The sequence below is a fragment of the Taudactylus pleione genome, unplaced genomic scaffold, assembly GCF_031769625.1.
Source record: "Taudactylus pleione unplaced genomic scaffold, aTauple2 ptg000086l, whole genome shotgun sequence".
Classification (NCBI taxonomy): domain Eukaryota; kingdom Metazoa; phylum Chordata; class Amphibia; order Anura; family Myobatrachidae; genus Taudactylus; species Taudactylus pleione.
In genome coordinates this window covers 25,191,243-25,218,074 of record NW_028284488.1, presented here as the reverse complement: position 1 = coordinate 25,218,074, position 26,832 = coordinate 25,191,243, and the positions used below count along the sequence as shown (strand labels likewise).

The 26,832-nt window shown below is 40.6% G+C and overlaps 1 protein-coding gene across 2 annotated transcripts in view; it reads right to left on the bottom strand.

The window, feature by feature from the left end:
- The window catches only part of SEMA3D (semaphorin 3D), a 212,171-nt gene that overhangs the window by 123,948 nt on the left and 61,391 nt on the right, over positions 1 to 26,832 (bottom strand). The window lies entirely within an intron of this gene.

The window sequence follows — 26,832 nt, the reverse complement described above, 5'->3', positions numbered from 1 at the left end:
TTCGTTAGGAAGGCTACCAAAGGGCCAGTGACGAACCAGAATTTCCATGTTCATTGAAGAGATGTTAGAAACTGTAAACTGTATAACAGCCTGGGCACTTAAAATATTAGGTGGAGAGAGATAAAGTAGAGAAGTTACCCAAAGCACCCAATCCAAAATTTGACACTCATAGAGGGCAAAATGAAAGGAGCAAGATAAAAACAAAGATTGGAGGAAAACATGCTGCAGTCTGCAAAAGACCTAGGACTGAATATGTATATTCCAGCAGGACAGTGACGCAAAGCCATATAAAATTATGTTAATATGTACAAAATAATCAATTTCCTGGAGCTATCCAGTAAAAGCCCAGACTTCACTCTAATCTATTATCTGTGAAATCATTTGATCATTATTACCATTAGTAACACAAAAAAAGTTTTTTTCCCACAATATTATTTTCATTTAATTGTAATTATATTACAGTGCATCCGGTACTCACAGCGCTTCACTTTTTCCACATTTTGTTATTTTACAGCCTTATTCCAAAATGGAATAAGGGCGTGGGTCTGGAATGTGGGCATATGGGGTCTCCAACGCGTTTCGGCAGGGGTTCTGCCTTCTTCAAGGAGGTAAGGTCCACATTCCAGACCCACGGCCTACTCCCACCGAAGCTCCTCATCCCCACGGGGACCTCCGGTTGGCCTCAGCCATCCCATTGCATCGCCCCCGCACTTGCTGCTGCAAGTGCCTCCACCCTAACCATACAGACCACACATCGTCACACATCAAGCCCATCCCGGGCATTCCATCTACCTGCCAGAAGGGGGACCCACACCGCACCCCCGGCTCTCACAGGGGGACCCACCCCAGTGACCTGGCACCAGTGCCAGTTCCCACAAGCAACTGCTGCATTCACAACCACCAGCACCACCCAGTCGCTGACCGTTGCAAAATAGAAGATACTCTTGAACAACAGCTACTCATTTTTAACACCGCAGCAGCTTCAATCAGTCAACAAGGATCTGTAGCAAGGCAACACCCCTACGGCCTACCGACCTCAGGCCATACCTACCGGTAGGTATAAGACTTTGTACACGAGGCTCCGCCAGGTGTACTACACCCGCCCACCACACCATAGCCCTCTTGCTCTCCCCCCCCTCACCCACCGAGACTCCCAAGACTGTCGACCATAGTGTCCAGCAGGGGTAACGTGCCGGTCTATTGAACTGCATGGAAAGGAGCCCCCAGAAAAGGTCAACCCACCTCCCCAGTCACTCCCCCCCACCTCTCTCACCCACCACCCCCACCTTGTTGCCCGGGACTATATAGGAGAAGCACTGTGACTACTCCAATAAAAGCATTTATTCCTACCTTGTGTCCGCCTCTGTCATTCCATTGGTCCACCCCTCCCCACTCATTCACACCACACACACTAGCAACCACATACACAGTCCACCACAGTACAGAGAATGGTCAGGGACCTGGGATTCTGACTAGGGTCGGTCCCTTTCACCCATAGCCTAGACCCAGGTCAGTGCGTGTGCACCAGCAACAAAAACTGGTATTTAGGCTATATGTGAAAGGGGTAGAACTTGTATATACACACTTATAAATGAAAATAGATACATTTAAATGTATCCCAAAATATTAATTTATATGTTTATTTGCTAAAATACACATTGGTTTATCATTTTTCCATCAGTAATAATTGTTGTAAAATACAACTCTGTGACACCTTTTAACAGCCTTCTATTTTTTTGCTTATGGCCACTGACAGCCTCCTACACTACTCACGACTCGCTGTTTTTAATCGAATTACGCAAGCCGTTCTAATTTTATTGCCAAAAAGACCAAGCGATATACGCAGGTTATTAAGATGCGTCTTCACAGTATGGAGCTGGCACCTAACTTAATCTGTCTCTCAGGGGTATATTTACTAAAGTGCAGGTTTTTAGAAGTGGATATGTTGCCCATAGCAGCCAATCAGATTGTAGCTATTATCTTCTAGAAGGTGCTAGATAAATAAGTAGAATATGATTGGTTGCTATGGGCCACATCTCCACATGTAAAAACCCACACTTTGGTAAATATACCCTTAAGTGTCTATACTAAAAAACCCACAATAGAAACTACAGAAGGAAGAACACCTACTATCCATGTAAAACATGTGTTATTAAAAGCAGTGATTTGGTATAGTGCCTCATGATTTAGGTTTAAGTTTAGTTGGCAATGATGTGACCACTTTATACGTCTCAAATAATGAATTCTTTATTATTTATTCTCCACTTTTATTACAGTTCATAAGTCCTAGAGCTTTACCACAGAAAATTAATTATGGGGGTTAATATTAGTCCAAGACTATCTATTATCCTAAGATTGATGATTAATATTTAATAAGAAATATGTTAGCTCTACTTTACACACTTTAATGACATCTGTTTTAAACAGAGCCAGGGTCCATAAGGCATTTATTAGGTCAGAAGAAAGCCTTCCTTCTTAGATTTTCAGACACCACTAACGAAGCCCAGATTAACGCCAAATCAATAAGTGACTATGTAAAATAGAAAGATTGGCAAAGGCTATAAAGTCTTTTTTTCATCTGGGGTTCAGCTGTTAAAATCTATGAAAGAATAAAGGATGATCAAAGTTATCTGAGAAAACAGAAATACATTAAACAGAGCTAATTCTTAGAGGGAGATGCATCTGTTTTTTTGGAGCTTTGATGTTTAATTCCAGAATTAAATTTGATTCCACATATATACATACAATCAATGTTTAACATTTGTATATTTTTCACTTGGACTATTGTTCAACAAGTAGGCAATTGAAATATACCTGGAAAATCACGCTATTGTCTTTAAAACATCAAATAATATTCTGTTTAAATGTTTGTGTTTCATTGTTGCAGAATTTGTGAGAATTCCCACTGTGAGATTCTGGTACGGGAGGCACCAGGTACAACTATGGGAAATGTGGCACCATGTATCCCATCATCACGGACAAGTTGCAAAATACTGTGAGTCACTGCATGTTGCACAGGGGGCTAACTTCCCTGCAGAAGTAGACTGTTGCAGGAGGATTGTCCAGTAGTGTCACTACAAGTGGTGACACCTCGTTGCACCACTCAGTTAATCCTTGCATGTGCCAAAAGGGTGTGAGGCTTGTGCTCACTAGGCCATGCCCCTTATGTGTGCCATTTTGGGGGGGTGACCGTGGGAGGCTGGGGACTTGCCCAGTGCTGCGGGAGATGTTGGGCAGCCCCCAGCCTCTCCGGATAAAGGAGGTGTGAATGATGCTGCTGCTGCACTGTGGCTGCGGAAGAGGCAAGAAGACCCTGCGCTCATGAGAGAAGAGCTCTGGTGGTGGTGCCACTGGCCAAGATAGGCCAGCGGCAGAAGAATGCGGCTGAGGACTGGAGAGTGCTGCAGTGGTGGGAAAGTAAAAAAGCTAATGAAGCTCCCCACTGCAGCCTATACCACTGGACAAGTAGGCCCACTATGAGGCCTTCCCATCATTAACTCCTCCCTAGACCACCTGAGGGTAATCAGGCCTTAGGCCTGTGGCCCTGATAGACTGGCATTAGCCCATGCTCCTGAAGCTGTAAGTCACCCTGGGCAATGAATGGGGGAGTGCCTGTTTTTCAACTTACCCTGGGTGCCAAAACCCCTAGTTATGCCCTTGCCTGCACTTCAGCTGTGTTATGCTAGCAGAAGCTGTTATGAACTCAAATAAATTAGACAGCTAGTGTTAATTACATTGAGGCATTTGAATGCATTCTGACGACTGTTGAGAAATAGCTGATCAAATATTGCTTACTTGTGTATTTCCTATATATTGTAATCTAATATTAGGCTGACTATAACATAATTAAACAAAACAAATTAGTTCTTCTTAGGAAGACATCATCCTGACAATTTTTTATTCAAATTTCAATTGGCAAAAATATGTATTACCTACAGTATATAATGTACATTAACAGAAGCATTACATGAGTGTTCAATTGAAAGATAATTCACAATGTGTGAGGACAGGGTTACTTATGAAAGACTACAGAGGATTATATAGAGTACCTTGGTTATCTTAGCATGCCTTAATATCATTCAGCAGGTCATCATTTATTGTAAAATATGTTTCAAAGTAATCAGTTTATTTTAGGTTTCATTAGATTATACACCATTTGTGTTAATATTATGGATGGTCCATTGAAATAACTTATCACTGTGTCAGACCATGAACTGACTCTGCAGTAATCTTCTGACAAACTTAATTTTCCATCTCAATGCTAAGTAAAGTGGTTTGTTAAAAAAAAATAGTCACAGCTATTGATTGTATGGCACTATGTTGGTGCACTATCAATACAGGGTAATAATTATCTTCTTCATTGCTGCTTTAGTGAATACTGTATATGTTACAGTTCAATAACTAAGTGAGGTGACACAAGTCTATTACATATCGTAAATTATACAATGGGTGAGATAACTCAATATCAGCAGGGCAGTGCTGACCAGAGTTTGATTTCTATGTTTTGCTGATAGACCAGGTCTGGCCAAATATATGTCCCGTTTTAATATTTAGAAATGAGTGTTATTAATGGATTAATGTCTCAAAAAAGGAATTAAAGCAAAAAGCTGCACAAACATCTGTTTAAACTCAAGGATGCTATGTTTATTTCTGTTGAGTTCACATTTAATAAACAAATAAAAACAAGTCACTTTATTGTGTAGCAAGACAGTAAGTTACAGGTTTGAAAAAGAACAATATACAAAATAAGTGATTAGAAACTTTAATAAAATATTAAATTCATAAAATTAAATTCATATGTAATTTGTACAGACATTTGAAGCATCTGTCCTAAATTAACATTATGTACTTCCCTTCTGTTTGAAAAAAAGTTATCAGTTTATGTTACAAAGTTTTTGCATTATTAAAATGATTCCTACACCTTCAAAACCAGGTACATGCCTGTATGCAGTTGTGGTACTATAGCTGGCCCACACTGAGCATGCTTAGAAGAGCAGAGCTCGGTCCTATGCATCAACGCTCTCAAAATGTTACTTTGGTGCTAGGAGATTTCATGATTCTACACCGCTGTCTGGGTACAATTTCATCTTAAATTTTAAATATATAAAGAAATTAACATACTCACAGAATTAAGTTGATTTTTGTCAAATTACATTGTTTATAAAGTATTGTCTGGAGCACCTAAATTCATAGGAAAGTGTTTATTTATATTTGATAGAAAATAGGTATAACAATAGATTGAGGTTGGCAATAAAAGTGAGGGTGGCAATAAAAGCTTTTATCATTTAATTTTTTTTATACCCAGCAGTGGAGAATGCCAATGAACACTTCTCCCATGAATTGATTTTATACATGTTTTCCACTCTCCTGGGAGTTTCGGAAGACTCATGAATTTTGTGAGAGTCTCCCAGGTCTACGGACTGACACTACTCGGGTGAAATGGTTAGGGTGATGCCAGTGATTCATAGCGAATCGTGTCATGGTGGCACCCCCTCTGAGTCATAATAACGGGAATAACAATTCATGGCGCCATGCTCCCGCCCCTCCCACCTGGACATCCCTCTCTCTGGACCTTTCAGAGATCAGCAATCCAAGATCGGCAAGTAGGTTTTGTTAGTAAAAACCGCATTAGTTATTAGACTTGGGATAATACATCAGAAATAATATTCCATCTCACAACAAATGGAATTAGCACAAAATAATTTTTAAAATATACATACAAAATGTTATAACTGATGCATGATCATTGAAAAAAGCACCTATAAGATCAAGAGGTTATATAAACATTCAACTCATCATCTGGCCCCAAATGAATACACGTAATGTGAAAGAACTTATCTTACATATGGCAAAATCATGTAGGTATTAAAAATTCGTAAACAACGTTTAGTTTAGCACATCTATAAAATAGCATGTGACCAGTTTCCCTATTTCCTTATTTATATACAGTAGTCCCACCTTTTCTTCAATTCATCCTCTCCTCTTACCGTTGATATGTATCATTCACTTTATGTATATAAATATTTTGTCTCTTATACCTTTCTTTCTATCGCTACTCATCTCCTTTATTCTCTTCTACCTTCTGTATGTCTTCTTACCACTGTATTGTTTATCACTACCAGCATACTTGCCAACTCTCCCTCATTGTCAGGGAGAATCCCTGAAATAGCAGCAATCTCCCTGTCTCCCTGAAGAGTCTACCAATCTCCCTCATTTCACCTTACACCCATTATGACACTGTTATATAAAAGAAAAAACAGAGAGATATACATTCAAATGGGATCATTAGTATAATTTCCCTGCATTGGTTATAAGGCACAATGATCCCTATGGCTACATGTATTTTCTGTAAAGTATCAGTGTGTTTTCATCAACAAGTAGATCTTACTAACTGCTTTGGGGCTCATTTACAAGTGGATGTAAATCAATTTTATGACACGCCTCTCAGATGTAGCAGTACACGCCCACTTTACCGCCATGCTCATAGGTGCTGCTTTCACAATCTCCCTGAAATGCTTTTTCAAAAGTAGGCACGTATGCTACCAGTATCCCCTTTATTCTGACCATCTCTTTTATATTTCTTATTCAGCTTTCCATCTTGGGGATAATACACAGCTGAACATAAAGATGCCTACACACTTGCCAATATTTTACCTGTTTTGGCCGATTCCAACTCATCGGAACAACAGATCGTGTAAAATATGCCCAAATCACGAGTCCCCACTCATGATCACTAGGCGATATGCGTCCCTGCTGGTCGTACATTGCATCATCAGATCTGCCAATCTGGGACACAAATGCACTGGAAAAAGTCTGGATGCATGACAGATTGTTTGTAAATTGGACACTTTAAACACCAAATAGTGTGCAGAGCTGCCGGGGAGGAGTTTCAAGGGAAATCGTTCATGATGTTGGATCGTGTGCAGATCGCCAAGTGTGTAGGTCAATTTGCAGAGTGTATGTTCTGTGGTTTCACTCAGGAACAAGTGTATACCAAATTATGGGTGATGTAAAGTCATACGTAAACCAAATGCATCTCCATGTGTGACTGTAGCTGAACTGTAATGGGACATTTTCAGTTGGGCAGAGAGTATCTGCTGAAAGAAATATTGGTAAATCTCCACATTTAGATCCATGCAAGTAATGTGAGAGTAATTACGGCTGACTTGTGTTCAACTCACAACAGTGGCATCACTGGAGGGGTGCAGGAGGTCTGCACCGGATGATACCATCCAAAGGGGTGACATCATAATGTTAGAGCAGCTCTGCTATTCACGCCCTCAGATGGGTTAACCCAATGTGGTCCGCACCCCCTGCAACCCCCTAGTGATACCACTGTACATATATCTATATATATTGTGATGTTCTGGGGTATTTTGCTCAGTAGTGATATAGAAATCTATAGAAACTTATATAAAAATCACTGCGTCCCATTTTCAGTCCCCTAATTGAATAGAAAAACCCTGCAGGAAAAACCCTAAGCCGCAATTTTTTTTAAATTTCACGCCCACAATTGGATTACCCCTATTATGGTTTGCTGTCACAGATCTGATTCTGATGTAATTTGGAAAATGTCAGAAACATGTAAGTGGCAATAACAGTGGGAAGTGCTATAAAAGAGATGTGCAGGTTCGGTTTTACTCGGATTTACTCGATTCTTTTCGCCAAATTTATCGCAAGTTCGGACTAGCTAAAATTAATTTTATTGGCTATCCAAAACACGTCATAGCCAATAGCCAATAAAATTATGTTTTGGAGATCCGAACATATCCGAGTTAATCCGAGTAAAACCGAACCCGTACATTTCTACTATAAATGCACTTCTACAATATGTATCTCTCAGATTGGACCTTACACATTAATCCAATGATTTGGTTTTCTTTCTATATATCAAATAGTCATTAAGACAGTTCTGTAGATGTAATGAGTAGTATTGAAAGATTTGCATGGATTTTCCAAAGTATTATTTATGTTGTACATACATTATGCAGTGAAACATTGTTTATACTGGTTGAGTCTCCCATATCAAAATATTCCAAAATACGGAATTTTTTAGCATGACTGAGACATACTTGCCGACATTCAGCTCCCTCCATCCGGGAGGGAGCTGAATGCCTGCATACAGCGGGGGTGGGGGGGAAGGTGGCCAGGCTATGATGACTTTTGGGGGTGGGACCAGGGGTGTGACGACACGATCATGTCATCATGGCCCTGCCCCCTCTTCACAATGCTGAAAATAAAGGTATTGTGAAGCAGGGGGTGGAGCCACGATGACGCGATTCAGCGCAAATCGCGTCATCGGGCATCCCCGCTGTGGGGATTTCTAGTAGTTGTGCGGGGGTCAGGTGGCAGCCAGGAGGCTTGCCTGCCTTTCCAGGGAGTCGGGAGCAGCACCCGATATTCGGGAGGGTAGGCAAGCCTGGACTGAGATAGTAACACATTTGCTTTTTGATGGTTCAATGTACATAAACCTCATTTAAGGCAAAAATTATTACAAATATTGTATACAATTACCTTCAAGGTGTATATAAATGAAACATAAATGAATTTCATGTATGTACACAAACTTTGTTTGAGCCATAAAATTATTAAAAATATTGTATAAAATTTCCTGCAGGCTGTGTGTATAAGGTGTATATAAAACATAAATGCATCCTGTGTGTATATTGGGGTCCCTCTCCCAAGATATTTCATTATGGTATGCACATATTCCAAAATCGGATTATTCAGATATCCAAAATACCCCTGGTCCCAAGCATTTTGGATATGGGAGACTCAACCTGTACTACCTCTATAGCTAAAAAAAAATATCTAAAGTCACAAAATTACATTTTCTAATAGCATTACATTCTGTGATAATATAATGCCAAAAGTGCACATGAAAATATGTTCAAATAAACTGAACATTAAAATAAGTCTAAATTGATTGAAACCCAAGATTTATGGATAAAGGTCTACTTAACTGCATAAAAATAGTTTCCTTCAATCAATATGACCACCTAGCCATGTAATAAGCAATTCATTTGGAACAGCTGGGAAAACAGAAAATTGCATATAATTATGCCACACTTTTGTTAAATTAGAAAAATGAGCACTTACTGGTCATTAGTAGGTTCTGCCATATACTGTTATGTGTTTGAGTAATAAAATCACATAAGTCTAGTCATCATGTTGTTCATGTTGAGCTCACCCTGGGTTTATCATTAAGCTTTTGTCCGCCGAAGAATACGTCTCCTGACTTCTTAACCTACTCTAGGGAAGTCGGTTCCCTTTCATTTCTGCACAATAACCCACACATTAATGGTTATTACAGTTTATGTAGTAGAACTTGCAGAACTTCAACAAATTCTGCTGGCTTAGCAAATAGTTGTAGGACAATTAATCCATTTTTAAAATCCACATTTATGGAGATTTTCTATGATGTGACTTCAATAAAATCTTGCAAAAGTATAATACATGCTGTTCACGGTAAAAAACTATGAGAAGAATCAGGCACTTATATCTGAGTGCAATATTATAGGTGAAGTACGTTAAAGTTTTAGGTTTAGAGCAAATTTAAAGAAAAGTAACTGAAAGTACAATAGGTCCAACTGGTTTCCTCTAGGTCAGATACAGCCAAGCTTTTACTATCTCTCAACCGCCATGTCAAAATGTCTTGGTTGTCTAATATTCATTACAATGCAGTTCTCTATTTTAGTGTCTTTATATGTTTTTATATGTTTGCAAATGGGAATCTAGTATATATAGCTATTCTTTCTAGAAAAATCTAATTAATTCTGGGTGGATGGGAATGGAAACAGTTTAAGGGCTGTATTCATTTGGCGGCGAAAAGTTCTCGCTGGTGACGTCATTTCTCCAGGCGAGAACTTTTCCTCGAATTAATTTGCAATCACTTTCCGCCGGTGGGAAAAGTCTGCGCCTTGTAACCAGCGGAAAAGATTCACCTGTAAATGGAGGCGGAAAAAAGTGCAGAATTGAGGGTTTGGGATGCAAAGTTGCGGGAACACCCCTGCAGCCTTGGGACAGTCCCCCAAAGGTAAACTGTTTCAAAAAAAGATAATAAAATACTTCAGAACACCCCAAAAATGTACTTTCGGTTTGGGGGCGAAAAAAAAACAAATTTGGGGGACAAGCTTAAATACTAGCGAAATCGACCCCAAGTATGCCCAACCTATTTTTTTGTTTGCGGGTGCTTGTTAAAGGTGCGTTATTAGGACTTTTAAAAACTTACTTTAGCGATATTTAAACATGCTTACACTCATTTTCATGTACCCCAAATTTGCTGGGACTACTTATTTTTTCCAAAAAATACTGCTAAATGCTATTCTTCACCGGTTGAGAGCATTAAAGCACCCCCAATACCTTCAGCAGGGCTATTTGGGGGTATCCATAGTGATCCCCAATGTCAGTGCATCTTTTGGGGGGTATCAGGCTGATTTCCCCAAATCTGACAGTACTTTTCGCCGATCTCAGTTTTGCCGGGACGCGTTCTCACATCCTTTGCAATTGAAAAGGGCAAATCGCAGTGACGAGCATGATACTTTTCCGGAGGCAAAACTGGCGATGACGGTGAAAAGTCCGGCAGGCGAAAAGTCCGGGACTTAGGTCAATTGAATGTAGCCCTAAGAGGTTTTGAGCATTTTCAAGGTTTTGCAGTGCCTAGAACTTAGAAACAGCCCTAAAAATCAGCAATTCTACTTTTTTACAATATGTTTTCCATTGCTGAGATGGAATTATTTAGCACTTATCCAGTAGATAGTAAGGACAGATTAAGGTTTGTGAAGACCCCATGGCAGCTAACTTGTGAGGGCCCTACCAATAAAATTGTCAATATGGGGTTTTGGAGATGTTATTTAAAAGTGTAATGTGTAAATACTCCCAGAACCACAAATATTTTAAACACACTGTAGTGCCCCCTGTTAATTCAACACTGAGTAGAGTATTAAAGGTTTAATAATTTTTCCACTTCCGATTAAATACTGTAATACAAAAAAGAGGTACTCATAAAAAACAATATGTACCTCTGACATTTCCTTGTTTTTAAGCTATGTAATTGATGCCCATAAAGACCATTAAAGAGATTCAGGAGTCTATTTACTAAGGGGAGATAAGGGGTTAGAAATGCTAAAGACAGAGAAAATCCCTGTACATACCGCTTCTCAGTATGTACTAAAGGGATTTTCTCTGCCTGCAGCCTGCCAGCGCTAAGTGCAGGCTAGAATATCGTACTGCACCTGGGGCACTTAGCACTGCCATAGACACCTATGGCAGCGCTGAGTATCCCAGGTATTACTAAGGGAGAGAGTACTTACCGTCGGGTGTCTTCTCCTTCGCTGATACCGCCTCCTGTAGCTGCCGGTATCTGCTTCTCCTCACTGGAGATGCAGGACTTGAGTTATGTTAGTTTGGATGTTTATTAATAAAGTTTGTTGAAAACAAAAAACTCCTCTCTGCTTCCTGCTACACGGGACTCCGGAGACTTGGTGATGGTGAGTCCTGTGTCTCTTTCCTATGCTGTTTACACCACCGAGGGGGTGACTTAACGTTCACCCTCCTCGGCAGGTCTATTGTTAGTAATACCCGCGATAGCCAGCTCCTGCTTCATAGCTGTAGCAGGCAAAGCAGGAGTGGCATTAAGTCCACGGTATGTGGAGTCTTAGTAAATAGACCCCTAAATGTATAGACTATTTGTAACGTTTCGATTTTCAGGTATTAACATTGGGTGATATTTTGAGACCTATTATTCGTATGTAATATGCAATTGCTTTAAGAATTCATTGTGAAACATTACTAATGCTGGCCATACATGCTACAATTATCGGGGCGATCCGCCTGATATCGGCGGATCGTCCCGATAATTGTAGACTGTGGGGCGGGCGACCGAGGGTTAAATATTGCTCGGTCGGGCATGCCGGATTGCTCAGCATGCACGTCCGATGCGATATTTACCGGTAAACTGTCGGCCGCATCGGGCAGTGTATGCTCAGGTGCGGCCGACAGACAGACATTTCCATGTGTTGAACAGGGAAATGTCTCCTCCCCCGGGGGCGGAGCACAGATGTCGGGCTGATACACTGTGAGAGAAATCTCACAGTGTATGCCGGCGACATCTGCGGCTGGCAGGCTGCCAGATAAAATGTCTGTCGGTCTGACAAACATTTTATCTGGCCGTGTATGCCCAGCATTACATATTCCACGCTAAACTGCTAAAGGGTATGTTTACTGTGCTGCACAAGAGGCTGTAATGCTCTCTCCAATGTTTGGCTTGAACATGTTCCTATTCATTTGGAAAGTTGAATAACTTAATAACTGAAGTCAGATCTCTTATCCTGTTATTATTTATGGGAGTATCTCTCAGTTTGCGGTATCTTCTAACCACATGAATGTCCCTAATATTACATACTGCAAGAAACAATAAAACTCTGGGTGGATACACCTCAGTTGAATTGAGACTACAGTAATAGTTACATGGCCAGCCTGTGTAGAAATGTATGCATGAAAAGAATTCTGTACCGTACATCCGAAAAGGGATAAAAGAGATTATAAGAGGGATATGAGCATTTGGCATATCCAAAAAAGGCCTTTTACACGAGGGACAGCCGGGTGTTACAGTATTTTATAGGGGATCTTAAAGAACATATAAGATGAAATATACATTAATCCTGCTCAGTTTCAAATAGATGGACACATTTTGTGGCTGGCTAAATCAGAACATGCGCTGGCTGTGAGCAGGTGGTACATGTCATAGCTTTTTGTGAACTGCTGTCATAAATAAACATATCATGACTGTGGTATGTTTTCTGCAAGGGGCTCAGTATAACTGTTTAAAGTTAAAGTATAAATAATGAACTGGAAATATTCACTGAAGGTAAAGAAAGCATATATCTGTGATTTTGGTGATGTATACTGTAACAGTAAAATGTTGTGAACTTATGATCTGTTGTACAAAATGGTGATGTTTTATATTGATACATTCTGCAAGCTATAAACTTTAACAGGGCCGAAGAAAGGTCTGGACATTTAGAAGTAGACAGCAAACAAAATTATTTAAAATTGTTTGAAATTATTTAAAATGGAAACTGAAATTATTATTATTTTTTCAGATGCAGTTATTTGCAGCAATTAAAACTCAGGAGAGTGAGATTTCATTAGATTCTTAGCAGTTCAGATGTTATATTGACAGATGTACTGTAAGTAAAGGATTTGGCAAAAATGAAGTATAATATGTGCATTTTATATACAGTCAGGTGCATAAACATTGGGACATTGACAGAAATGTCATATTTTGGCCTCTATTCACCACCACAATGGCTTTGAAATGAAACAAACAAGATGTGCTTTAACTGCAGACTTTCAGAGTTAATTTGAGGGTAATTACATCCAAATCAGGTGAACGGTGTAGGAATTACAACGGTTTCTATATGTGCCTCCCACTTTTTAAGGGGCCATAAGTAATTGGACTATCAACTCAAAAGCTATTTCATGGACAGGTGTGGGCTATTCCCTCGTTATTTCATTATCAATTAAGCAGATAAAAGGTCTGGAATTGATTCTAGGTGTGACATTTGCATTTGGAATCAGTTGCTGTCGACTCTCAATATGAGCTCCAAAGAGCTGTCACTATCAGTGAAGCAAGCCATCATTAGGCTGAAAAATCAAAACAAACCCATCAGAGAGATAGCAAAAACATTAGGTGTGGCCAAATCAACTGTTTGGAACATTCTTAAAAAGAATGAACGCACCGGAGAGCTCAGCAACACCAAAAGACCCGGAAGACCACAGAAAACAACTGTGGTGGATGACAGAAGAATTATTTCACTGGTGAAGAAAACCCCCTTCACAACAGTTGGCCAAATCAAGAACACTCTCCAGGAGGTAGGTGTATATGTGTCAAAGTCAACAATCAAGAGAAGACTTCACAAGAGTGAATATAGTTGGTTCACCACAAGATGTAAACCATTGGTGAGCCACAAAAACAGGAAGACCAGATTAGAGTTTGCCAAACAACATCTAAAAAGGCCATTACAGTTCTGGAACAACATCCTATGGACAGATGAGACAAAGATCAACTTGTACCAGAGTGATGGGAAGAGAAGGAAAGGAACTGCTCATGATCCAAAACATACTACCTCATCAGTGAAGCATGGTGGTGGTAGTGTCATGGCATGGGCATGTATGGCTGCCAATGGAACTGGTTCCCTTGTATTTATTGATGATGTGACTGCTGACAAAAGCAGCAGAATGAATTCTGAAGTGTTTCTGGCAATATTATATGCTCATATTCAGTCAAATGCTTCAGAACTCATTGGACGGCGCTTCACAGTGCAGATGGACAATGCCCCGAAGCATACTGCAAAAGCAACCAAAGAGTTTTTTAAGGCTAAAAAGTGGAATTTTATGCAATGGCCAAGTCAATCCCCTGACCTGAATCCGATTGAGCATGCATTTCACTTGATGAAGACAAAACTGAAGGGAAAATGCCCCAAGAACAAGCAGGAACTGAAGACATTTGCAGTAGAGGCCTGGCAGAGCATCACCAGGGATGAAACCCAGCATCTGGTGATGTCTATGCATTCCAGACTTCAGGCTGTAATTGCCTGCAAAGGATTTGCAACAAAGTATTAAAAAGTGAAAGTTAGATTTAGGATTGTTTCGTTTGTCCCATTACTTTTGGCCCCTTAAAAAGTGGGAGGCACATAGAGAAACCGTTGTAATTCCTACACCGTTCATCTGATTTGGATGCAATTACCCTCAAATTAAATCTGAAAGTCTGCAATTAAAGCACATCTTGTTTGTTTCATTTCAAAGCCATTGTGGTGGTGAATAGAGGCCAAAATATGAAAATTCTGTCAATGTCCCAATATTTATGCACCTGACTGTATGGTGAAGGTGAGTTGCATACATGCAATGAAATAATAATGGAGTAATGCATATTGCGAGAGATGATTGCAAGTACACTGTACCTCTAAATTTATTATGAAATCGCCAACAATTGTCTTGTGCTAGCCATCGACTGGAGGTACAGTTACCTAACTTAAAGAAAATTGTAGACTTTTGAGATGGCTACACAATGTGATATTGTTGTCCACATTAGCTAATTGGCAGGGGATGTAGTCAGGAAGCCGGTGGATGAAATGGCGACCGCCGGCTTCCCGACAGTGAAAGCCCGGCACGGGACTAATGATAGGTGACTAAATACTGATGCCTATCAGTAGCCCACAAAGAAATCCAGACGTCTGGCATACCGAATGTAGGTAAGCTGGGTGTTGGGAGCTGTTAGCTGCGGGGGGGAGGGTTAGGTTTAGAGATTCCCACAGTGAATTAGGGGTAGGCGCCCCCCCGGGAGGGTTAAGGTTAGGCTAGGGGAAGGGGGGTTAGCGTTAGGCACCCCCGGGGGGGAGGTTAGGTTTAGGCAAGGGAGGGTTAGGGTTATGGGGGAGAGAGGGGTAGGGATAGGGTTAATACTTACCCTGTCAGGATCTCCATCTGCCGGCCTCCAGCGTCTGTATATCATCCGCCGGGCTTAAGTCCGGCGGTATAACATACAGATTCCAATTGGCAGACTAGCCAAGTGCCCTGATATTGTGGCCCTAAAAGAAGCACAATGCCTGAGAAAGATCTAGAGGTATATTTAATAAAGTGAGAGTTTTTAGAAGTGGATATGTTGCCCATAGCAACCAATCAGATTCTAGCTCTTATCTTCTAGAAGGTGCTAGTTAAATGTTAAGTATAAACTAATTGGTTGCTATGGGCAACATCTCCATTTCTAAACACTCTCACTTTAGTAAATATATCCCCAGTTTAGAAAATTGATCAGATCTACAGTCATACCAGAATACCTGGTTGCTGCCAAAATTAGAAAAAGTATGTCTACTGTGCTCAACTGGAAAAGGCCTCAGGTAGGAGGACGCATCCTTGCTAATATGGTAATGCAGCAGGAAGTGTCATGCCTCCTGCATGCATTAATGATCCGTACACGGACTCAGCATCAGATCATCTGTGTGATCCTTGATCCATGAGGTCATGCAGGCTGGCCATCGCAGATGTCAAACAGATGCTAGGAAATCTCCATCTGACGGGGATCATGGCCTCAAACCCCCCCCTCCAGCCATTGGGGCTTGGTGGGGAAGACTCAACAGCTCCTCAGCAGCCACGTACCTCTCCACCAGTTCAACTAACTGATCTGCAGACTTAGAGTCCACATGGCTCACCCACTTGCGCAGAGATGCAGGTAACGATTGCAGATACCGGTCCATCACAACTCTTTCGACGATCTGTGGTCCTGTCAGCATCTCAGACTGTAGCCATTTTGTGGTTAGATGGACGAGGACATACATCTGTGAGCGTGGAGGCTTTTCCATTTGGAACTCCCAGCGGTGCTGCTGCGCCCTGTTCGGAGAGGGACTCCGATACCCCTCACCCTGCGTGCGGCGAAGATCCGTGCATCTGTAATGGGGCATGGCCTACTTACCATAGACCACGCCCCTATGTGCCACTAATTGGGGGCGTGCCCATGCGACACACCTCCCATTTAATGCCAGGCTTTGGGCGAGCCCAGCACTCCTTCAGTAGCTGAGCTGCCCCCAGCCCTTTCAGAATAGATTCCGACTACTGGAAAACGGAGGCTGTTGCTGCCCCCTTCCCGCCCCCAAACACCAGCAGACTGTCAATCACTGAAAGTCTGCTGCTGGTCTGCATCCAATCACGCAGAACCCATTCTGCACATGCATAGAACAGGTCCTGTGCACACGCAGATTCCCAACTATCGGGAATCTACGATCAGCTCCTGAATCAACCTCACAGTGCTTAATAACTGATTCTGCCCAATGTGAACACCTACATGAATGGCCAAATAATACACGGATCCTGTTTCTCAGCTGGCAGGCAAGTGTGTGATCATCATAAGTCATACTTGCCCACTCTCCCAGAATTTCTGGGAATGTTCCACATATTGAGGAGTGTCTCATACTTCCTGGAGTGTAGGAAAGTGGGCAGTCTGGGACCTGAAGAATCATTATTTTTTTGGAAAAACCACAGCATTGAGCAGCAGCATGCAAAGCCACAATAATGTGATATACAGTGCAAACCCCCCACACCATCCCCACACCTCCAATCTGGACCTTTCCTTCGGAATCTCCCAGAGGATAACAAATTAGGGAAGTATATCATGAATCAAGACTCATGCATATCATTTTATTTTTTGTTTCACTTAATACAAAACATAAATGAATAAACAAGTCTACCCAAATCATGAGCAATATACCAGCAAGCAACCTTACAACAACACTGAGGGAAAGGATGAAAAATACATTTATGAAAATGTATATTTACAAGTTTCTGTGCATTATACCAAGCTAATGGGTTTCAGAGCTCAGTACTTGCAAATATTCATTAATGCATATAATGCTTTCTGTTCTGGCTATATGAAATGGGATTAGACATAAATGGAATGCATGGTATTGTAGAGGATTGTAGACTTGATAAGAGAAGGAAAATAATAAACTGGCATATTCAATTCTAGACAGGAAGAACTGCTACAAAAGCATGCATATCTCATTGCTTTGTGCAACTGCATAGTACAGCAACAGCTGGGGTATTACAGTACATGTTGACTACCCCTGAGCTAACAGTCTCACATACTGTATAATATGCACTTTGTATACACTTTGTTAATATTGCAGTAAAATGTGTTTGATTTTTATTAGAATTTCATAGTATACTGTAGTTGCAAAATACTGTTGGGTGTTTATTTAGTTAAATATGTTTAACAAAAATAATTGAAAGAAAGGACATTATGATACAAGACACCAGGAATCTAGAATTCATTTAATGTTGCAATGAATTAAAACTTATGGTAATTTTAAATCATGCTGACTTACAAAGACATTAGTTCAAACTACAATGGATTTATATACATTCATGAATCAATTTTTATAGCTAAGCCTTACTGAAAAGCTATGTCATTTGTTTGGCTTTTTTGAATTATAAAAACATGTTTAAAGGAAATGTTCCATGCTTATAAAATGTTAATTGACCTTTTCCATTTGGAAAACATATTTCAGTAAATACTTCATCTTTGAACAGTTCTGATTGACCTTCTTTCATTCCAGGAAGGGAGACCAAAAACAGTCTTAAAACAGCGGAAAAAGACATTGCAGGCATTTGAAACAGCACTGATATTTTAGAGATGTAATTAGCCCAGACTGTTTTATTTGGCACACGTTTACTGTTTTTTACGCAACTTGTGTTTATTCACCAATAAGCTGATTATGGCAATTGTGCAAAACAGTTTAACCATGTTCAGTAAATTTACACTATAAACTAAAGGATATGTTTTCAAATATTTCATTTAATACACTTTGAGATGTGTCAGTCATGTCTATTTACAATTTGTCTTATACTTTCCAAGTAGTTGGCAAGGTGTGGTGTAATAATTCAGCTACATCTCCTAACTGCATTCAAAACAGACATGACTGCAAGTAAAAGTGACATCACAGAAAAAGATCATAACTTCCTGACACTCAGGTTAGTTGTGGAATGGCTGCATGTCTGAAATTCAATGAAATTCAGCTGTGGTTCTACGGTACCCCACTTTTTATTTACTAAGCTCAGTGACAATGTCCATCTCTGAGAAACCAGAACGTAATATCTGAAAATGACAGGGAGTTAGGCTATGGGTGACTACTCTCTTCCATGCACTGTGTAACTGTGTACACGACCAAAGCTAGACAATGGGAGGCACACAGCACCAGAGGGAGGCAAGGATCATATATTATATACCATTAGACACTTTTATAGAGTTTCAAGGAGCACCTACACACACACACACACACACACACATATATATATATATATATATATAATTAAGATGGCTGCTGATAAAAATGAGGTCATCACATTGCTTGCTCGGTATGCGCCTGCTGCTGTTGCTCTCTCACCTCAACTCCCAATACACAACTCGAAGATCATCAGTAGACCAGAGCAGAGAGCGGGGAGAGTGTACTGACAGGGGAAGGATGGGTGCGCAATGCCAAGCATGCTAACATGGGTGGAGATGCCCATTAGAGCATGCTGTGGGCAGTGCAAAAGAACAACACCCAGACAGTGTTGGGTGCAATTTCTAGTGTATATATATATATATATATATATATATATATATATATACCCATATATATTCTCTCTCTGTTTCCATATGGTAGATCCACAAAGCAGAATAAACCAGTCACGGTGCTCACAGGGCTGGCAGAAGGTGAAATCTCTTTCAAAGCATCATGTCATCAACATTTCAGGAATACACAGAACCCTGTTAGCAGGGTGCAGTCACAGTAAATACAAAAAAAGACTAAAAGGTCCTTACATTATATCCCCACCTGTGCCCATGTGCAGGAAGTGAAGAATGGAGTACCGGTACTATCCGCCCGACGGTCCGGGATGATGATGACACACACGCATTAGTGAAACAGACCCAGAACATGCTGGGATACTTCAAAAACGCTCTGCATCATTCCCATCACCTTTCCCCATTCCCTTCACCTCCATCATCCATTTTACCCCTTCCTATATGCAGGGGCAGCAAGAGGGGTGAACGGCTACTACTTACCTGTGCTTCTTTGAAGGGCCCATTTGGGGCCCAGGTCAGCTGCTGTAGGGTACACTGTCCTCCTTTGCAGCTCGCGGGGCCGCTTCAGCTGCTAAGGAGCAGCATGCAAAGTACATTTTTAAATTTCTTAATTGGAGGGGGTATGGTCATGACTCCTGGATTTGGCCAAGACCCCGCTGGTACCCAGGACTGTGTCAGCTCTTGACAGCTCTGCCCACATGTCTAATCTGAAAAGGACTTGCCAGTCCACTCCATCTTTAACCCATCCTCTGCCTCCTGCCCTCTATTCCCCAGACACAAGCTCCCCCCTCCCTAAGTCAGTGCTAATGTGAAAATAGCTCACACAAATAGTTCCCACAGTGCGACCTTTGGACACCCAAGTGTGTGCCCCTTGATAACTTCACTTCTGCGCACCTATGTGACACCACTGCAGAGGCCACCTGCCTGCATCTGAACTGAGTGGGACAGGGCAACAGGGGTTGCAAAAAACCAGGGAGTGGAGTGTAGGATGTGTAGAACCTAGTGGTGATTGTGCTAGGAAATTATAGGGCTGATTCTGAGTCACACGGATCTCTATTCACAGACACAAAAATTGCCCAGATGCAAATTTACACATCTTTGCATATGTCTGTCCTATTCTAAGTTGGACTAAACTTGGACGGTTTTGTCACTTTGTGAAATAGGGCATTTCGGGATGGGAACTGGGTGGTGACAATGTGATTGCGTTTAACCACACTGTATTGTGAGAGTGTCATGGGAGTGTCTTGGGTGTGTATGAAAAGCTCAGTGCATATGGGGACAGTGGCAAACACAGGATTTGTAGAGGGGGGTTTCCAAATGCTTGATTTTAGAGTGAGTGTGGCCAGTCCATAAAGATGGCATAATTAGCACTTATCCAGCGACATATAGTGTATTGTGTGTCATAAGTCCAGCATATACAGGACCAGCGATCACAGTAACCCATTATATGTGGCAGTAGGGTTATCCTGCCTGAGCTGAATGTTTTTATTTCAGATGTGGGCACCATTCCAGAGTATTAGAGCAAGTCCGGGAGTCTGGGGGAGCAGCAGAAGAACATAGCACTGCCCTGGCCATATAAATATATATATATATATATATATATATATATGGTCTCCTTATGCACTGGATAGTGTATTGTTATACAGTATTGATAATTAACCCTATTGATGGTCTATAGCAGTAGCAGTGCACCCCTACCACTGCTTTTATTACTGGCTGATATGTTAAAAGATCCACAGGTGGTGCTGATAATTTTATTCATGATTCTGAGAAGAACATGCAGCATTATTAAAATAATATTATATTACTATTTCTATTGTGGTCATGGTGTGTGCTTGGGAGGGGGGTTTCCAGGCAACTGGAACCCCCCTGTGTTTGCCTATGGGGGAAGGGAAAGCTGATTCTGGCATATCTCTGGCACCCAGCATGTGGCTGGTGCAAGTGCATATACTAATGATGATGGTTGCCAAGGCAAGCATAAAATCAATGGGTGGCACTGCACGTACCCCCATATTAGTTGATTGGATTCTCGCATGAGGATATGGTATTAAGTAAGGCTACCGTGGTGTTATGGATACAGTCAATTGAGTACTTTTTACATGTCCTAGGTAAACAACAGTGTTGCTGAGGCCTTGAAAAGATAATTCTGTAGCAGTCGCAGAATATTGTATCTGCTAACTTGCTGACTATATTAATAATTGATTGCTGAGCATTTAATGATCATGCATTGAAATGCATAGAAAAGTTATTATTGTGCAGAAAGTTGCTATTATGCTGATATGTTCAGAAAATTGTTACTGTGCATAAACAACTTGTTTATGGCCTTGGTATTTGTGCTGGGACAGGGCTACCAATTAAAACCTCATAACATGGGAAGCATTTTGTAAATAGAAAGTATATTAGATGGGAATTCTTCCTTGTGTTCACTGGAATTTGACTAAGACAGTGCGACAACATGTATCAACTCTGTGTTGGTGATTCAGCAAGTATGATGAAGGGTTCCCCTACGGTTAATTGAAACTACGAATGACATATACACAGATTAGCCACAACATTAAAACTACTCACAGGTGAAGTAAATAACATTTATTATCTCACTACAATGGCACCTGTCAAGGGGTGGGATATATTAGGCAGCAAGTGACCATTCAGTTCTGGAAGTTGATGATTTGTAAGCAGGAAAAATGACCAAGTGTAATAATCTGAGTGACTTCCAAATTGTGATGGCTAGATGACTGGATTGGAGCAGTGGTTAGTACCTACCAATAGTGGTCCAAGGAAGGACAACTGGTGAACCAAAGACAGGGTCATTGAGGCCCAAGGCTCACCAATGCATGTGGAGAGCAGAGGCAAGCCTGTCTGGCTCTATCCCACAGAAGAGCTACTCTAGCACAAATTACCGAAAAAGTTAATGCTGGTTATGACAGAAAGGTTTCAAGAAAGGGGGTGAGGGGGGAGGGGGCTGGAGAAATCCACACTAGATTAGGAAACAATGTTAAGAAGAATATGTATAAGAAACCAACATGATAGCTATTATTATCTGAATTTCAATTAGCACTTGGTTAGTAGTGCTTCCAGATTTTAAAGTCAGATTGCCCATGATGACTCCTTTCCGCTGCCAAAACACCTATAATGGTCATGTGAGTGTCAGAACTTGACCATGGAGCAAGGGAAGATGGTGGCCAGGTCTTATGAATCATGTGTTCTTTTATATCATGTGGACTGCTAGGTGAGTGGGTGTAATTTACTTGGGGAAGAGATGGCACCATGCACTATGGGAAGGGTAAGGTGGCAGAGGCATTGTAATGCTCTGGGAAATGTTCTGCTGTCCTGGCATTCATGGGAATGTTACTTTCACATGTAACACCTACCTAAACATTGTTGCAGACCAAATACACCCCTTCATGGCAACAGTATTCCCTCATGGCAGTGGCCTCTTTCAGCAGGATAATGTGCCCTGCCAATATGCAAACATTTTTCAGGAATGGTTTGAGACTAAGAGTTCAGGTGTTGACTTGACCTCCAAACAGGGTTGTCTTAACAGCAGTGTGGGCCCTGGGCAAAGCAATGCACTGGGGCCACCTACCCACCCATTCACAGGGAAAAAAATTCAATGGTCAATAAAATTAAACCCTCCTGCATGCCCATCAGACCTTCCACACATGCAGAGAGACTCTGTCTGACTGGTCTGAAGCCAGCGGATGAAGTGAAACTGGGACTGAGGTGAGTACTCGTCACCGGTGGGAGGGGGATTGGAGTGGGGGAGGTTAGATCAGAATACAGTGCACCATCGGCCGGCTTATAAAAATTTCACAAATTTACCAATCCGATCGAGCATCTATGGGATGTGCTGGAAAAACAAGTCCAAATCATGTAGGTCCCACCTCATAACTTACAGTACTTGAAGTATATATGCACACACACAAACACACAGTGATGTGGAAAGGTTTTCCCCCTTCCTGAATTATTCTATTCTATTATTTTAGCATATTTGTCACACTTAATTGTTTCAGAATTTTTTTTTACTCCCTCTCTCTTCAAAAGATCTTTTTAAGGCCCATGATGTGGTCGAAATGTCGTTCATCATGGGACTTATTTAATGAGAGAGAGAGAGACACGCAGTATATATGAGGGGCAGGGCCATTTAGCCTTTGCTTTAAGTACTGAATACATTATAATGATCATGAGCTGTGTATCAATGTCTGGTATCACAAATTGTGTGCCTGGATCAACAATTACTATATACATTATCAGTGTAGCAATATGATAGTATGATAGCCAATCTGTGCAGTTAAGCATACACTGTCTGTTTTTATTATACAATCTAGAATGGGAACTGGATAGACTGTTTGATATTTCTGGTTCCATCTGCCTTCTGACACTCGGACCAGAAGCCCTGGTTAAGTAGTTTTTTTCTTATCGAGGCTGGCTAAGGCATGAGGCTTCTTACTTCAGCTTGACTGGCACTCTGAACAGAGTTCCTCACATCATGGAGCAGCAGCAGTAGAAATTACTGCGAAGAAGACAATTGACTCCCATTATCTCCACTGTTCAGGTAGGAACTTGTGTGATAGGTTTCAGGGCTTGGTCATACGTGACAAGTGAAGAATAGTAAGGGAACATATGTGACAAGGGGAGGGTGCGGAAAGCATACACCACTTGATGATGGCCACACATCCTCGTTTGTCATGCCAGGGCATTAGCCATAGAGTATTGAGTACAAAGGGACCCTTACATCATGTTGCTATGGTGCTCACAAATATCAAATTAAACCCCTGTTCTAGTGATGTGTTTTTCTGCAAGCCCTATATAACCTTTAATAGTGTAAAACTGTAGCAAGATCTGACAAGGTGTTACATTTTGCTGAAATGTCCTGTGTAGTTTCTTTCTAAACTGTAGAATAATGAATAGAGTGAACTCAGCATATTCAAGTACAAGCTAACACCTCTGTCAGTTTTGTTGTAGAAGAGGAAATCCGGATGTTTGCAGGAAAGCACATATCAATGGCAATAGATGATTTCCAGATGGAAAAATATATATATGTTTTGTTTATTCTTTTGTATGTGTGGAGATGATGGAGTGGTGATAATGTAAAAGTATAAAAAAGGTGAACATCCGACTTTCTCCATCACTGCATATTTATAAATCAAAAGCAGAATTAAGTTCTAGAAGTCATTAGAGCGAGGGTTACACCTAGCAGTCTGTTTTCCTGCATTTTTGGTGTATGACTCAGTGCTTATAATGCTAAACAATCACTTCACAGTTCTATGGGTGTAACATTTTTTACATTTACTCACCTACACATTTTTTACAGAATGCTATAAAAGTTTGGCTTGGTTTCAGAAAATTTTAAACCAGCTCAGTGTGTTAAAATATTTTAGAAACAATAATGCTGTGTTGATAAAAATGATACATATTCATTTGATCTCCGTAAAAGTCTCTATGGATATTAAATCATTAGGTAAAAAAAAGAATGTACTTTAACAGTAATACATATTACGTTTCACTTGCACTGTACTAATTCCTTTAATTTTTTTAAGCAAAAGTGACATTTGCTTTTTTGGTTTGATCAGTTTGAAGTAGAGATGTGGGGTTCGGTTCTCCAGAAATCCGAATCCACCCGGATTCACGAGTCACGGTTCTAATCTCCTGAGGAGATCCGGGTAAATCCGGGTCGCGGTTCTGATCTTTTTGCGGTTCGGAATTATGATTGAAATCAGAGTTTCGGGTTTTGGATTGCATAAATGACATGCTTTTAGCTGTTTTTAAAACTTTTTATCTATTTTTTTATTTAAAAAATCCAGATTCAAAACCAAAACTAAAACACTTGAGGGTGGTTTGCAAAACCAAAACCTTGAAGGAGATACAGATCCAAAACCAAAACACAGGGGTCAGTGCACAACCTTCTTTGAAGTATAAAACTATTTCAAATGTCTGCTATGGTTGGCAACAAATCAGCACTAGAGCTACCTGTATACATTGTGGACCAAATTGGATGGATCCAGACCTTAGCACTCAGGCTGTGCCACCATATCCCATGGAGCATTAGTACAGTCGAGCAATAAATGGTAGCTCAATGTCATTGGATACATTTTTAGATTGACATGTGATCAATTCCTGTCGGATGTTGATTGTGATCGCTCTTCATTTTAGGACCAACATATGCAGATATGTAAACTGTTTAAACTTGTCATTCAAATGCCTGTGTGTGTTTGAGCTTGAACAGGCAAAAATGAGACATATTTTAAAATGATTTAAAATAAAATTTTCTCTATTTTCAAGATACAAATATTTCCGTACATAGACTGCAAAAACTATTTAACTATCACACATCTTTTCAGAAAAAGATATATAATCACAATGGCGCCTAAGGTCGGTTCTACATATAGAAATGCACAAATTTCAGAGACAATCACCCAAGATGAATAGACTAATTAAATCTTATTGTGTGTACACACGGTAGGACTTTTATGAGCGATTTGAACGATATCGTTCATGTTGTTCATATCGTTATCATTCATATCATTCACTTTTTTGCAGTGACCAACCTGGCAACAACCAACGATGTGCGTTCCTGAATGAACGATAACGATATCTATGGTCTTTCATGCATGCAGGCCAACTTGGACGATTTTGTAAAGATTTGCCTGTAAAATTATAGCTTCACTGAAATATCTATCATAGATATCTATCAGTTTGTACAACCAAAATCGTTTGACCTGCACTACAGAACGTTGGAGGGAAATCTATCAATGATATCTATGGTTGTTCAAGTTGTTGCGTGTGTATGCAGCATTAAGCTGCCCATCCACTAGGCGATTAAACCTAGCGATTGAGTGATAATGACAGTAGTTATCACTCAATCGCTTGGTAATCGCCCGCAATTCGTGCAGTTTAATGTCTAATACGACCAGCAATGCGCGTGCACGCTGGTCGTATTGGACATCTATCATCGGGCAAACAAGCTGGTCAACCTGATGATAATGTCAGGTTCAGCATGTTGCCAGATGATTGATGAGCCTGCACTGAATGACTGCTCGATCAGTGTAGGCTCATCACGGATGCATGATTACAATGTCGTAAACGTGCAGTAGTTTTCAGCTCGTCTAGTGGATGGGCAGCATTACTCTTGCAAATCAAAAGATTGAAGTTCTTTCTTCTCCTTATCTGTAGGGGTTGATTCCCCAATCCTTAGATCCTTGTGTTCATTTACTTGTATTATTAAAATAAAACACAAAAATACTGCAACACAAATAGTGCAATAATGTCTTTACAAAATTTCTTATTTTAATGATAAGTGTGCACTCACAAAGATAAAAAAGCATCAATCATATATCCACCCCATTTGGGTTCCTCCTGCAAAATACTTGCTTCCAAGATGGTACAGCTCTGCCTTCAATATACTCTTAAAAATACTCTAATACTCTTAAAAACAAGCACACAAACACACCAAAGCAGCCTGGATTATATAAATCCTTTTTTTTGTTCTTAAACTGATATCACTCATCTTTGTAAATGTGCTTGCAAGTGCTGCATTCCCTGTACAGTAGACTTTGGAGTTTCATGGAGCTCTGTGGCTTCAGTGCACCTTAAACACCAAACTCACATAAGCACTAAAATTGCATTGTTTTGGTCATGTTTATGTTTTGTGAATTTAAACCCATACTTGCCTACTCTCCGTATACATCCAGGAGACTCACAAACTTTGTGGA